We start from the raw sequence: 14,189 nt of genomic DNA, 5'->3' as shown, positions 1-14,189 counted from the left end.
TTGCAGGTTATCTATTGCTAGATTAGTTTGCACTCTATGTATTATAAAATGTATGTGCTAAAAGTAAAACCATTTCAAACTTTCCATCAAAGTGAATGTCCATGAATGAAGTAGTGGGGAGTGTTGGGGCGTCTCTTACTGTGGGATTCCGCCGCTCAGATTTTGAGGTGTTGAATATGAGTCAAATCTGTCATTCTCAAGTGTTATTAACAGCCAACACACATTCTGTGTAAGCAGGCAAGGTTGAACTACTCGACTGCTGCCTCTATTACACAGCTAGCCTCAGTGATAGAGGCAGATGATTCAGGATAGTACCAGTTTCTCTTAGCCATAATAATATGAACCATAAATAGCATGGTAGTACTGTACATATCTTTGTTCTCTACCTTGTTATTAAAAATCAATCATGCTTACTGCCCACACAGCAATGTAGAATAGATTGTAGTGTAGTGTATTGTAGTGCAGCTTAAATGTTACTCCTCAGTTGTAAGTCACTTGGGATAAAAGTGTAATCTAAATGAATAAATGTAAATATTGATATAAAGGCATAGATGAGACTCATGATCATAACAGTGTGTCTCAACCTCCTCTTGTCTGGTTAAGCAAAGAAGTGAAGAATGTTAAGAGCTACTAATACATATCAAACATTTATTAGAACTATGTGAACCTGCTATTTGCATTACAGACTGCATGGGTCTAATTGTAAGGAGACGATTGGCCACGCTGCTTTCACTCTCTGGCTTTTGGCTCATCCTGTCTTGGTGCCATGGTGACATACTGTACACACTCAGTGAGGAGGTGAAGGAGTGCACGCACAGTGCTCATTCTTTTTTATCTACCTCAACATCAAGAGTGAGATCTACTCTTTGATTGAAACAAACAACCTGTTAATTGAAAAATAAACAGAACTAAAACTGACGGAATTACCATGCAATGTAATATTTAAAAATGTCACTTTAACAAGCTGGCTTTAACAAGGTCTCACCTTTCCTTACCTTGATTAGTGCCACATCTTGCTTCTCATGCGTGTGTTAGTCAAGCAGATAGTGCAATTTCTTCTAGCAAAGATAATATGAGTCACTGGCACCCAAGGACAGAACAAAACAAACTCTTTGTTTACTGTAAAATTCCAGACAGTGACTACTAACTACTGAAGCCAAATAATGAATACTACATTGTATTGCTGCAATTCAGTCCAGACTGCATGCATTTTCCTGTCAAAGCTGCTTATAGCAGATAAACCTTGTTGGATTATGCCAACATCAAAAAGTATTAATCACGTTTATTTCTGATAATACCTTCTCTACTGTATGTGCTGGTTCTAAAATGACCATCTTAGTTAGGATTCAGTCTCCCTTCCACAGAGTTCCATAGATTGTGAAAGAGTGTGACACATTATGATTTGTAATGTAAATGTAATGTAAATGTAATGTAAAATGTAAATGTTTTTGTTTGATTTGTTTGAATACATTTCTGTAACAACAGTCTACTGCATTATTAAAACTTTGAACCATTTTATGCACTAGCACTGTAGGCTACAGACCCGCAGATGAGCTCCTTCATCTAATCAATCAATCAATCATGAAAAATATCCTTGAACATGAGCAGAGGAGCTCAAAGTCCTTATTTGGCAGAAGCATGCCCTATATGTATGTAAAGAAACCCGTCTAAGGGGCCGTCTACACAACACTGTTTTCTGTTTTTTTTTAAACCGGTGATTTTTTGTTATTGGTTACGCCTTGCATGTACATGACGGTGGCAGTTTAGGAGACTGTAACCGATAGTTTTTGTAACCGGGTTCCGAAGTGGGAATTTCTGAAACCGCCGGCTAACTTTTGCCGTGTAGACGGCACAGCCGGCAATTTTATGACGACATAGCACCACCCCTCAACTCAGCCATAGCACCTGACCTGACACGCTGCTTGTCAAAACAAGCCAAACCATTTGTTTATCATATTAACATGTTTTTTTCCCCTGTCACCGTTAGCTTAACTTAGTTAAACATTAGCTTACTACAACCGACTAAAGCATGTTAATGTTTTCTCCAGTGGTGCTCAGACCTAATGCAATATGTAAACATTTGAAATTCCACATAGCAGTCACATACCTTGAAAAGGTTTTGTGCTGATGTTCAGTGGTCTGAGCATGTGAACTGAGCCATCCGTGAATGCATTCTCCCCAGGGTGTCGCTAATTTGCTGATAAATACATTCGAGGATAGATGCATTTCTGTCTCGGTGATTGCGGCCTTAGCTGAAAGCAATGAGGACCCCCCCCCCAGGAGAGAAGCAGCTAGGAGGAACAGTTTGGGGGGTGTGTGTGTGTGTGTGTGTGTGTGTGTGTGTGTGTGTGTGTGTGTGTGTGTGTGTGTGTGTGTGTGTGTGTGTGTGTGTGTGTGTGTGTGTGTGTGGGGGGGGTTGGGGTGCAGAGCCTGATTGCTGTGTTGCCTTTCAGCCTGTCACCCCGCTGGCCCTTTGATCCCCGTGTCTCCGTCTGAAAGATGTCTCTACAGAGGCCCGACTTAGCCTCCATCCATTCCGCTCTTCACCTCTCTCCTTTCCTGCCATTCAACAGTCGATCTGCTCTCTGTGTTTTCTCTCAGCTTCCATTTTCTGCTGACCTCTTTTCTATACCGATCAATCGCACTGTGTCACTTGCTCATTTCTTTTAAAAAAAATGCATCTCTCTTACATCTTAGAATCTCTGTGCATATACTGTATGCAGCATCCTATCGACCTAGCCCTGGCACTCTCTGGATCTACTGTATGTGCGGTATACATAATAACAAATAGTGCTTATCTATGTTGCACAATGCTTAAACGCAGGTTTAAATGCATTAAACAGGGCCATGTTACCTGTGTTAAGACCACCTATGCCATTTTGTTATCATAAGTATGCTTTGTTTCCATAGTAATGCATGTACGTTGCCATGGTAAATGCCTTGTTCAGACAAAAATAATACTAAGAGTGACCATAGCTATAAAGGATGGTTTTAGAGAACTTAAACCAAAAATAAAGATGTAGACATTACATGCTGTATTTATTATTTTCTCTGAAAATCTAAAAACACGACTGAAAACTAATTCCTTTATACTGGCACAGCTAGTCCAGGCATTTATTGCTGAATATACTGTATCACACACAGGTACCAACAAAACATACTCTCCCATTAAAAAATTCTTCTGTGCGATTTGTGAAAACAGTCGACACACAGCTGCCAAAACACACCGCATTCAAGTTGTCAGTTGGAGGGTAATGATACATTTAAATCTATTTTTGCCAGTACACTTTTCCTGTCACGGCCTTTGTGCTTCTAGACCAAGCACCCCTTAATTCCTCTATGCCTGAACACTCCAATCACTCAATAGTCCTTCCCCCTTACAAACCATGCAGCTGTGCCTAGATCTGCACCAACTGTAATGGAAATGCAGACGGAGAGTCTACTCAGCCCACCCAGAGAACACCAGGAGCGAATAATGTTAAATTCACTTGACCTCAAGATACTCTACTGACATACATACATGAACCTTTCAGTCATTTTTTTAGAGGCCTCTAATGTCTCTCATAGTTTAGGCTTAGCGAAACAACAGAGATGCGGCACGCTGTGAAGGAAATGAATTACTCTGTGGGGAACTGATTTGCTTTGCCTACTTAAAGTGTAATTCCAGCGAAAATTGACCAAAAGGTGTTCTTAACAGTCTTCTGTGTTAAACTCTGGGTTCACTAACTAGTTTGTTGGTGCTTCGTTTTATGTGTAGGGACCCTGAGCAAGCTACTGACGAGGTTTGGTGCTGTTTTGAACAATATTACTGTTTAAAAAAATGCTATTTGGAAAGTGTTTGGCATACCGCCCCTATCTACACCACTGTTTGCGATTTAGGGCTGTAGCATATGCTGGGCCGAGCTCTGTAGTGGTTGATCGATCTGTCTCCGTGGTTTATTTGATGTGTTTTAATGCAGAAAAACACCTTTTGGTCAATTTTCGCTGGAATTACACATTAAACTGACAGGTGCAAATGATATACTGTATACAGCATATGATCTCTGTTCCAATTTTGTAAGCTTGGTTAAGAAGGAAATGGCAATGTAAGTTATAGGTGAAACATACCGACCAACAATAGTTGGGGCAGCCGTGGCCCACTGGTTAGCACTCTGGACTTGTAACCGGAGGGTTGCCGGTTCGAGCCCTGACCAGTGGGCCACGGCTGAAGTGCCCTTGAGCAAGGCACCTACAGTAACCCCTTACTGCTCCCCGAGCGCCGCTGTGGTTGCAGGAAGCTCACTGCGCCGGGATTAGTGTGTGCTTCACCTCACTGTGTGCTGAGTATGTTTCACTAATTCACGGATTGGGTTAAATGCAGAGACCAAATTTCCCTCACGGGATCAAAAGAGTATATTTAAAAAGAGTACTTATACTTAACAAAGTCTGTGGTATACAGAAGTGTGGAAAGCTAAGACCCTTCACAGGTCATTGGTGAACACAATCCAGTTTTACCCTGTTTAAACAGTTCATTATTAACATGAATAGCCTCGTCCTCACTGTCGGGCCAAGGCCGGGCGGATTAAGGTGTGTGGAGGCTAATCACTTCCCCATTATCGCTTCTGGGTCTTGATCATGCCTCCAAGGGCTTCCTTGGCCTGGCTCGACAGTGGGTGTGCGGCTAAGTAACCTGTCTGTAATTCTCAATACTTAACATAACATAGTACATAGTCTCCTTTGTTAACACATGTATTGTACATGTACATGTATTGTCAAATATAAAATCATTCACCGCCACTCCTCTGTTAACACATGTATTGTACAGGTACATGTATTGTCAAATATGAAATCATTCACCGCCATTCCAATTACAGTGGACTAAGCCCATATAAATGTACGTACATGAGTGTACATTTATCTTGGCAGTCTACCTGATTCCCTTTTAAGAGAATCATGATCATTATCCAAAGGATGAAAATCCCACAGCACATGACTATTACTGGCAATCTATGAATAAATTGGTTTATACAAGGACATTATCTCTTTGCAGGTTGTTTCCCTTTTGAGGAAGATCATGGTCACTGGAGCCAAAACCAAGTTTTGTCATAAATTCTATTGCATTATGCATTATCATGGAATAAAAGAAAAACACTCAGACTGATGTCCGACTGATTAAAAGAAGAAGGCCATAGATGGAATAAACAGATGTAAAACCAGATTGTGGAAGGGAAGTAGCAGGGAGAATTTCACTCTGTCTCTGAACACATGTGTAGAGTGAGTGGGCGGCGCCACGGCGCTTGTGACTGAGTGAGGACTTGGACCCCAGAGACAATTGTGGTCTTCATTCTTCTGTCTATCAGTTTCTATCTTTATGCTTCTTTGTATCTTGTGAGTCTGTTTGTTCTGGAGCTTGTGGTGTTTTTGTTAGATAGTGGTAGATTAAGATTATAGAGCCTACCTGGGCATCTACTTCCACCTGTTGCAGCATGGCTGGCCAAGGTATGGAGGATTTAATGCTGTTAAAGTACTTTCGACAGACAGCAGTGAGAACTGTAGTTTAGCCATCGGGGAGATGACTGGCCATGAAAATATTCGCTCTGCAGCACGCATAAATTCTCTCTCTCTCTCACACACACGCACATGCACACACACAGGCACACGCACACACACACACTCCTCCATTCACGAGCAAATGAGACCTGTGGTTGTGGAGGTGCCCATTTTCCCTGAATCACCATTTCCTGACAATGGGAAGCAACAAGCTAGTTTGGCTTGACTGTCTGCTATTGCCTTAAGCTCTGTCTCATGCATAAACACTCGCATACACACATGCTGTCACAAACACATGCACACACACACACACACACACACACACACACACACACACACACACACAAACACACACACACACATCAGCACACACACACACACACACACACACACACACACGCACCCACACACACAAACACAGTCGAAGTGGAGAAATCTACCAGACAGAAATTAATTTCAAGCATCAAATAGAAAGCCATCCCTCATAATCTGCAAGTAAAGAAGAACAATGGCGGTGGCACCAAAAACATGTGAATCTCAACCAACTAAAGCAGAAAGACTGATACAGGGGGGCTCACAAAATAAGTGAAAGCAGTTAAGATAAGCAGATGGCAATACAAACCAAACACAGAGACTGTACAAGAGAGATGACACAAAAACCGCCATTTGGTTTTCAGTTTCAGAGAAAAGGATGTGTCTCTTACCTCACGCAGCTGAACCCTCACTTTAGTGATGGCCTTCAACCAACGCAGTCTGGATGGAGCGAAAAGAGGTGGACCTTCCTCTAAGAAACTGCAAATCAATGAGAGAGGAAACATACTGTATGATGAAAGGACTGGGCAACATAGCCGACTGTGTATCAACCTTACAGTTGATACAGTCTATTGGCCACTGATGGTCTACATCACTCACCCAATTGTAATAGAGACTGCAATGACAAAAATACTGTCTGTATGTTTTCAAGGCTAACAGTCTTGATGGGGCAGCCGTGGCCTACTGGTTAGCGCTTCAGACTTGTAACCGGAGGGTTGCCGGTTTGAACCCCGACCAGTAGGAACGGCTGAAGTGCCCTTGAGCAAGGCACCTAACCCCTCACTGCTCCTCAAGCGCCGCTGTTGTAGCAGGCAGCTCACTGCGCCGGGATTAGTGTGTGCTTCACCTCACTGTGTGCTGAGTGTGTTTCACTAATTCACGGATTGGGATAAATGCAGAGACCAAATTTCCCTCATGGGATCAAAAGAGTATATATACTTATACAGTCTTCACTTTTACCCACTGAGAGTAGTTTACAGGACACTTTAAAATAAGAATAATCTGCAGAACCATATTACATATGTAACAGGTGTTAGGCCCCCTGGGGTAAATCAATGTTACTCCCACATACAGTAATACAGTATACCTTATTTGCTTTCCAGGCTTTCTGTCTGGAATCTCCAGGGGCTTGGCAGGGACAATCTGCTCTTTCACGTCTTTGTTCACACTCTGCTCTGGAGCAGACTTCAGTTCCTTCTCCTCGCTTTCACCTCCCTTAGTAATGTTCTCACAGACAGATGGCTGGGCCTTGAGGGAGGGCTGGCGGCTGGTGGAAGTGCTTTTGAGATGTGAGCCATCTGAGTCGCTTCGCTCCTCCATGTCTGAGCTATATGGTGAGCTAGCCTGACTGAGGTTACCAGACGACCCGAACCGATTACTATCCACGGGACTGTGGGGACAGGGATACACAGGTAGTCATAATCAAGTAAAAAATAGGAGTTCTGAAAGTAAGTAGGCTGATTCTAACATACCCATTGCACTGAAACAGCTCTTTCTACTTATTAGCCTCAAATGCTAACCATAAATGGATAACTCACAACAGTGGGAATAGCTCTTACTCTAGATAGTACATTTTGGAATCTTGAAGACAGGCAATACTAAATGAAGTTAGTATTTTAGGATGGAAGGATGGAAGTGGGGAAGTATATTGTAGTTCATTAGGATTATGTGGGTAATTATGAATATAATTTTATAGCACGCATATGCACAGGATTTTACAATGTGATCACTTCAAGTGCTAGTAAAGAAATGAGATGAAAACATCTTTCTATTTCATTACCAAATATCTTAGCTTGTGCCTTGTTATATCATAGTACTGGTTCACATCAGCGCTTACATAAAGCTCCCAGGTCAAAGAGCAATTAAGTAATTAATTAAATCCACATCCCGGAGCACATCTCATCAACAGCTTGATCAGCTATCAAACCAGTGTCACAGCTTACATATGGGTATATCATGGGTATCCCAGGAACCAAGGTAGTAGTGGTGATGTGTCACCAATCACACACCTTAGTATGTCTGGATTATGGTTCAACTCAGGTATCATTGCAGAATCATATAATAGCAACACATTACATATTTGAGGGCTGGATTGACATATGGATACAATATGTTGTAGTGATAATCAACAGGGAGGTCAAGACTAAGCACCTTTTGTGGTGTCAAACAACATGGACACTACTTATTGCCTATGTATACAGTAGATATCCCCCAAAAAAATAAACAAGTGAGAGGGAAAGACTTAACATAACTCAAATTGCAACATAAACAATTAAGCAGGAAAGGTAATGTTAAAAACAGGGGTGACATGAAAGCATAATAAATGGATTTATATGACCATTTATTATGTGTATACTAGCCTTTTGTCTTGCTTCAGTGGGCTGGTTGGTGGTTCTTCATTTTTCAGATTTGTGGAAGGAGCAGGAGGGGTTTCCTGGCTTTTGTCTTCTTCATCATGTGGCAATGCAGGTTGCCCACCAAGTGTCTCAGAGCTTCCCTGACTTGTGCCTAAGCTCCGTATCATATCTGAGGAGTCGGTAGGCCCTTCAGTATCACTGGCGTCTGCACTACCAGTTATATCTGAGTCTACACTAGCCATTCTATGAGCCGCTGGCTCACTTGGTGGTTTGCCATCTTCAGCAAAGGTAACTTCCTTAGCTTTAGGTTGAGTGGTAACTGGGGGTGGTGTTTGAGGCTTGGGGTTCTCAGAAGCAGCTGAGAAGGGGAAGCCTATTTTCATCCCAAACATGGATGGAGCAGATTCCTCCTTTTTGTCGGTTGGCTTTTCCTCCTGGAACAGGCCTGCTGATAGACCTTTGAAACCAGAGAAAAGGCCTCCACTTTCAGGCTGTGGTTCCTGTGGTTTGGCAGCAGGGGCAGGGGAGGTGGAGAACAGTGAGCCGAAAGGTTTGGCGGTGTCTGTCACTCCTGACATGAATCCAAAACTTGGGGTAGATAGCCCTGGTATATCAAACATGCCTTTAGGTGAGGAAGGCTCTGTCTCTGGAGGAGGTTTACTTTCAACATCAGCTATTTTAGTACTGTCCTGTGGTGCACCTTCTCCATCTGTGCTGGTTGCACTGGGAGTGATGTCTGCTTCTGCTGAAACACTGTCTTGTCTCTGAGCTGAATCTTGTTCTTCAGAGGCTGGCCTCTCAGATAAGGTACTGTCATCTTTATTGGGAATCTCAGGACCAGCATCCTTGGCACTTTCAGCTTCCCCCTCTTCTGATGCAATTTTATTGGAATCAGGAACTTCTGCTTTTGAGTCTTCTGTGGTTGAACTTGCTTCAGGTGCTTCGGTAACCTGACCATCGGGTCCTGGTTTTTCTTCATCAGTTTTGTCTGTTGGTTCAGGCGAGGCTGGCTTAGTGGCTGTTGCTTTGGGAGAGTCAGGTGCCTTGAACATACCAAAAAGGTCTCCAGTCAGGGAGTCTGTTGGAAGACTAGTTGGCAAGTTAAAGAAAGAGCTCTTTTGCGGTGGTGGAGCACCTGCAGCTGGGGTGGGGGCTGATTTAAAGAATGAAGTTTGTGGTACTGAAAAAAAGCCGCTGGTTGGTGCTGCTGGTGCTGCTGGTCTACTTGGAGTACTCGGTCCAGAGAACATTGACATGAACCCAGAGAATGGAGCTGGTTCAGGTGCTTTTTGAGGCCCTCCCATTCTTGGTCCCCCCATCCTTGGTCCTCCCATTCTTGGTCCCCCCATTCTTGGATCACCCATTCTTGGCCCACCCATTCTTGGTCCTCCCATTCTTGGATCACCCATTCTTGGCCCACCCATTCTTGGATCACCCATTCTTGGCCCACCCATTCTTGGATCACCCATCCTGGGCCCCCCCATTCTTGGATCTCCCATCATTGGTCCTCTTGGTCCCATTGCTGGAATAGGCTGTGGGGGTGGTTGAGATGGAGGGGAAAGTGGTGCTGCTTCCATTGTTTTCTCTGTTGCTACTGGTTGTTCATTAATGACAGATTCCTCTATAGTCACTGCCTTTTCAGTCAAAGCTTTTTCATCACTCACAGGCTCCTTTTCGATTTCCACTTTGCCCTCTGATTCCACCGTTTTTTCAGGCTCCACTGATTCCTCAATCAGTGATGATTCTGGCTTCACTGTTTCTGAAAGCTTCTCAGATTCATCTGATACATCTGTTTTTATTTGTGACTCACTTACTGTATGTTTTTCATCTTCAACTGTTTTCTCAGAGTCCATTTTTTCTGATACTACCAGTTCCTCTGAGTCAAGAGGTTTATCAGACTCCAAAGATTTCTCAATTTCAGGAAGTTTTTCAGACTCTAGGGGTTCTTCTGATTCCAGAGATTTCTGTATTTGCTTTAACTCTGCTAGTTCTGTTGATTCATGTTTGTCAGATTCTGATATCTTGTCTGTTTCTGTTTCCATCTGTCTCTCTAGGCCGTCATTAGATGTATCAGTTTCAGATGGTTGTGCCAAGTGGGAAGACTGCCCAGATTCTAAGGATGCTTCAGATTGTAACTTTATATCTTGTATTGCTTGATCTTCACTGGTTGCATCTTCAGTTGACATCTGCATTTGCTCTGATAGCTTTTCAGTACCTTCTTGCAAAGCTTGCTCTTGACCTTGAAGCTCATTTTTCAAATCAGTTGTCACAGACTCTGGCTCTGTCTTCTCCTCCAGTATGGACTGAATATCAGGTGGAGTAACTTCTACTTTTTCATCGCTTCGGACATCAGCAGAGGATTGCTGAGTCTTAGCAATGAGCTTTTCGTCCAAGCTAGGCTGACTTTCTGCAGGCACAGTTTCTGCACCTCTATCATTAATGGCTGATTGGCTGTTATCTTTAACATCCACCTGGTTTGGCTCAGCCTCATCTTTCTTGTCATCCTTAGGCACATCTGGTTTCTTGTCCTCCATAAATGACAGGTTAAGAAGGCCAAATCCACCAGACTTGGGTTTATTTTCATCGGGACTTCCTCCAAGTGAGAACACTGAAGGAACTTTAAAGAGACTCTCTGACTCCTGAGGCTTGGGTGCCTCTTCCTGCTGTGGCTGAGGAGCAGTGCCACCAAACATTGAGAGAAATCCTTTGCCTTGTGGCTCTGCAGGTGCTGGAGTTGAGGGCTGGGGACTTGGCCCTCCAAACATGGAGAACAAGCCAGAACCACTTGACTCTTTTGGTGCTGATGAACCAGGCATCATGCCACCAAGAATTGAATTTCCAGACTGAGGTGCAGTGGGCCCTCTTGGACCTACAGGTGGCTGTGAACTAGGACCACCAAACATAGAAAATAACCCTTTGCCTTGTTCTTGGGGTGGAGGGCCTCTAGGTGGACCTCCTCTAGGTGGAGCACCTCCAGGAAAAGGACCTCTTGGCCCTGGCCCTCTAAATTGTGCACCACCAGGTGCAGGGCCTCTTGGTCCTGGCCCTCTAAATGGTGCACCACCAGGTGGGGGACCTCTTGGGCTGGGTCCTCTGGGTTGAGCACTTCCAGGGGGAGGGCCTCTTGGGCCAGGTGGTGGCTGAGATGAGGGCCCGCCAAACATAGAAAATAATCCTTTACTTGGTGGTTCACTGGGTTTACTTTGAGACTCACTTTGAGCTGGCCCACCAAACATAGAGAATATACCTGTTCCTGGGGTTTCTTTTGCAGATGAACCAGGAATGATACCACCAAGTACAGATGATCCACTCGTGGGTGAACTGGAGGCCCCTCCCCCAAACATTGAGAATATACCTTTAGTAAATGGTTCCTCAGGTGCAGAACTTCCTGCTGGACTAGCCTGTGTTGTGGAATCATCTTCTTTGGGTGGAGAAGGTATATATTCTTCATCTTTCTCCTTAGATGTATCTGGTTCAGGCACAGAATCACTTGGTGGAGACACTTCTTCCGTTGTTGGTGGGCTTTCTTTTAATTCAGATGGGATTTCCTGTGGAGCTGAACCAGAGCCCAGGTCTTCAGAGACAGCACTGTCCTCTTTTTGGGTCACCTCTGGGGTGCTTAGTGAACTTGGGATTGATTCCTTTGTGACATCAGCCTCAGATGATATTGCTGGACTTGGTTGAACAGCCTCAGAGTCTACAAGTTCTTCTTTCTGTGCTGAAGGTACAGGTACTGAACCAGTAGGTGGAGATGTTTCTTCTGTTGTCACATCAGGAGCTGATGTATAGCTCAGGTCTTCAGAGACAGCACTTGGAGTACTTGGGATTGATTCTTTTGTGACGGTAGGCTCTGATGGTTCAGATGGACTAGACTGGACAACCTCAAAGTCTAAACATTCTTCTGTCAAATCATCCTTTGGTGGAGGAATCTGTACTGCAACTTGTGGACTTTCCTCTGGTACTGCAGATACCTCAGAGATAGAGTTTTCATCTTTGAATGAAGTAGACTGGGGGCTCATGTCAGTACAAACAGGTGTGTCATTCTGTGTTTTGAGAACTTCTGATAACTCTGTAGAGTCAAGTTTCTTTATGGCTGTTGGAACCTCTTCCGCTGGATATAACTGGGGTTTAGGCTCAGTACTTTCTGACTCAGGAGGCTTCTCCTCACATTTGCTTGATATTGTGTCTTCTTTATCTGAAGAAATCATTGGTGGCTCTGCCACCTCCTCTGGAAGTTTATCTGTAATGACCTGGCTTGATGTTGATTGAATGTCACTGGACATGGCTATTTTGTCTTCATTAACTGGTTTACTTACAGAAGACACTGATTGATCTTTATCTAGATTTTCTTTTAAGATAACCTCCTCTTCAGAGCAAGATTCACTATCTGACAATGCACCCACTTCCCTTGCAACCTCATCCTCAGGCGTACTTGCTGCTGAGAGGATAATTTGTGGTATGACCATTTTTCTGAGTTCAGGCCTTACAACATCATATGTAGGCAGTTCAATTAGTGGTGTAATACCAGAAAACACTTTGTCACTCAAATCCAAAGGTTCTGTGTCATTTATTGATGTTTGTCCAGAACTGCCAATGCTTTCAGGCACCAATTCTGCTGGAGTTTTTGGCTGAACAGAACTGATGTCACTCAGGGCTTCAGGAGGTTGAGCAGATATTTCAGTTATACTCTGAGGTGTGACTGGCTGGACAGATGTCAATGTGGCAGGTTCACTGAACATGGAAAATCCTCCTGATGTGTCAATACGTGGAGATAATGGTGGAGGCCCTGATGCAGTGGGCAAAGAAGTTGATGTATTCAACATAGACAGCATTGCCCCGGGTAACATATCTGTGGCTGCTGATGTGACAGGGGATTGGCTTTGAGTTGTACTTGCCAATCTTCTTTCATTGGGCTCTGGAGTTTCTGAAGGAGTAACAATTGAAGGCACCTCACTACCACCATCCAGTGAACCAGACTCAATGGTCTGAGAGAATGACAATTTGGGAGGTATTCTCCTACTGAAAGTTCCAGTTGAGGCTCCTTGATTGGTTTCAGCAGTCTGGGAACCTGCAGCACTAAACATGGAGATCAGCCCTTTGACAGATCCAGAAGGAGTTGTGGAGACTCCAGGTTCCGACGATGGGCTAGCTGTGGTGATCTGGAAATTAGATCCAGTGAACCTCAAAGTACCTATTGATGTGACAGCCTGTACTGTAGTCTCAACAATTAAGGGGACACCAGCAACTTCTTCATTGGTATCGATAGATGTTGACTTCTTCCTCATGAGAGGCAGTGCTTCAGTCTGCTTTCTAATTTCAATTTCTCTCTGTTCTGGTTTTGATGACATATCGAGAGTACCTTTTGAGAGATTTGCAGGAGCAGATTCATTGGCCAGAGAGGTTTGACGGGTAAGAATAAATGACGTACTTCCTGTTGGAGAAGCAGGAGGGGGCTGTTCTGCTTTTGAAGAGAACACAGGAGACACACTTCTAGTGAATCTCGAAGCACCTATTGATGTGTCAGCCAGTGTTGTAGTCTCAACAATTAAGGGGACACCAGCAACTTCTTCATTGGTATCGATAGATGTTGACTTCTTCCTCATGAGAGGCAGTGCTTCAGTCTGCTTTCTAATTTCAATTTCTCTCTGTTCCGGTTTTGATGACATATCAAGAGTACCTTTTGTAAGATTTGCAGGAGCAGATTCATTGGCCAGAGAGGTTTGACGGGTAAGACTAAATGACATACTTCCTGTTGGAGATGCAGGAGGGGGCTGTTCAGTTACTGATGAGAACACAGGAGACACACTTCTTGAGGAAAATCTAGATTCACATACACTAGAAGGGTTTTCCAGAGTGCCCATTTCAATAACAACTTGTCCTGTCCCTGGAGGTGCTTGAACAATTAAAGGGACTCCTGCCACATCCTCACATATATCTACAGATGTTGACTTTTTCCTCACAAGTGACAGTGCCTCAGACTGTTTTCTTACT

This window comes from Alosa pseudoharengus, unplaced genomic scaffold, assembly GCF_046254945.1.
Source record: "Alosa pseudoharengus isolate Yale_2024_CS ecotype anadromous, Long Island Sound unplaced genomic scaffold, YU_APseudo_1.1 YU_APseudo_1.1_scf_6, whole genome shotgun sequence".
Lineage (NCBI taxonomy): Eukaryota > Metazoa > Chordata > Actinopteri > Clupeiformes > Clupeidae > Alosa > Alosa pseudoharengus.
This window is presented reverse-complemented; position numbering follows the sequence as displayed.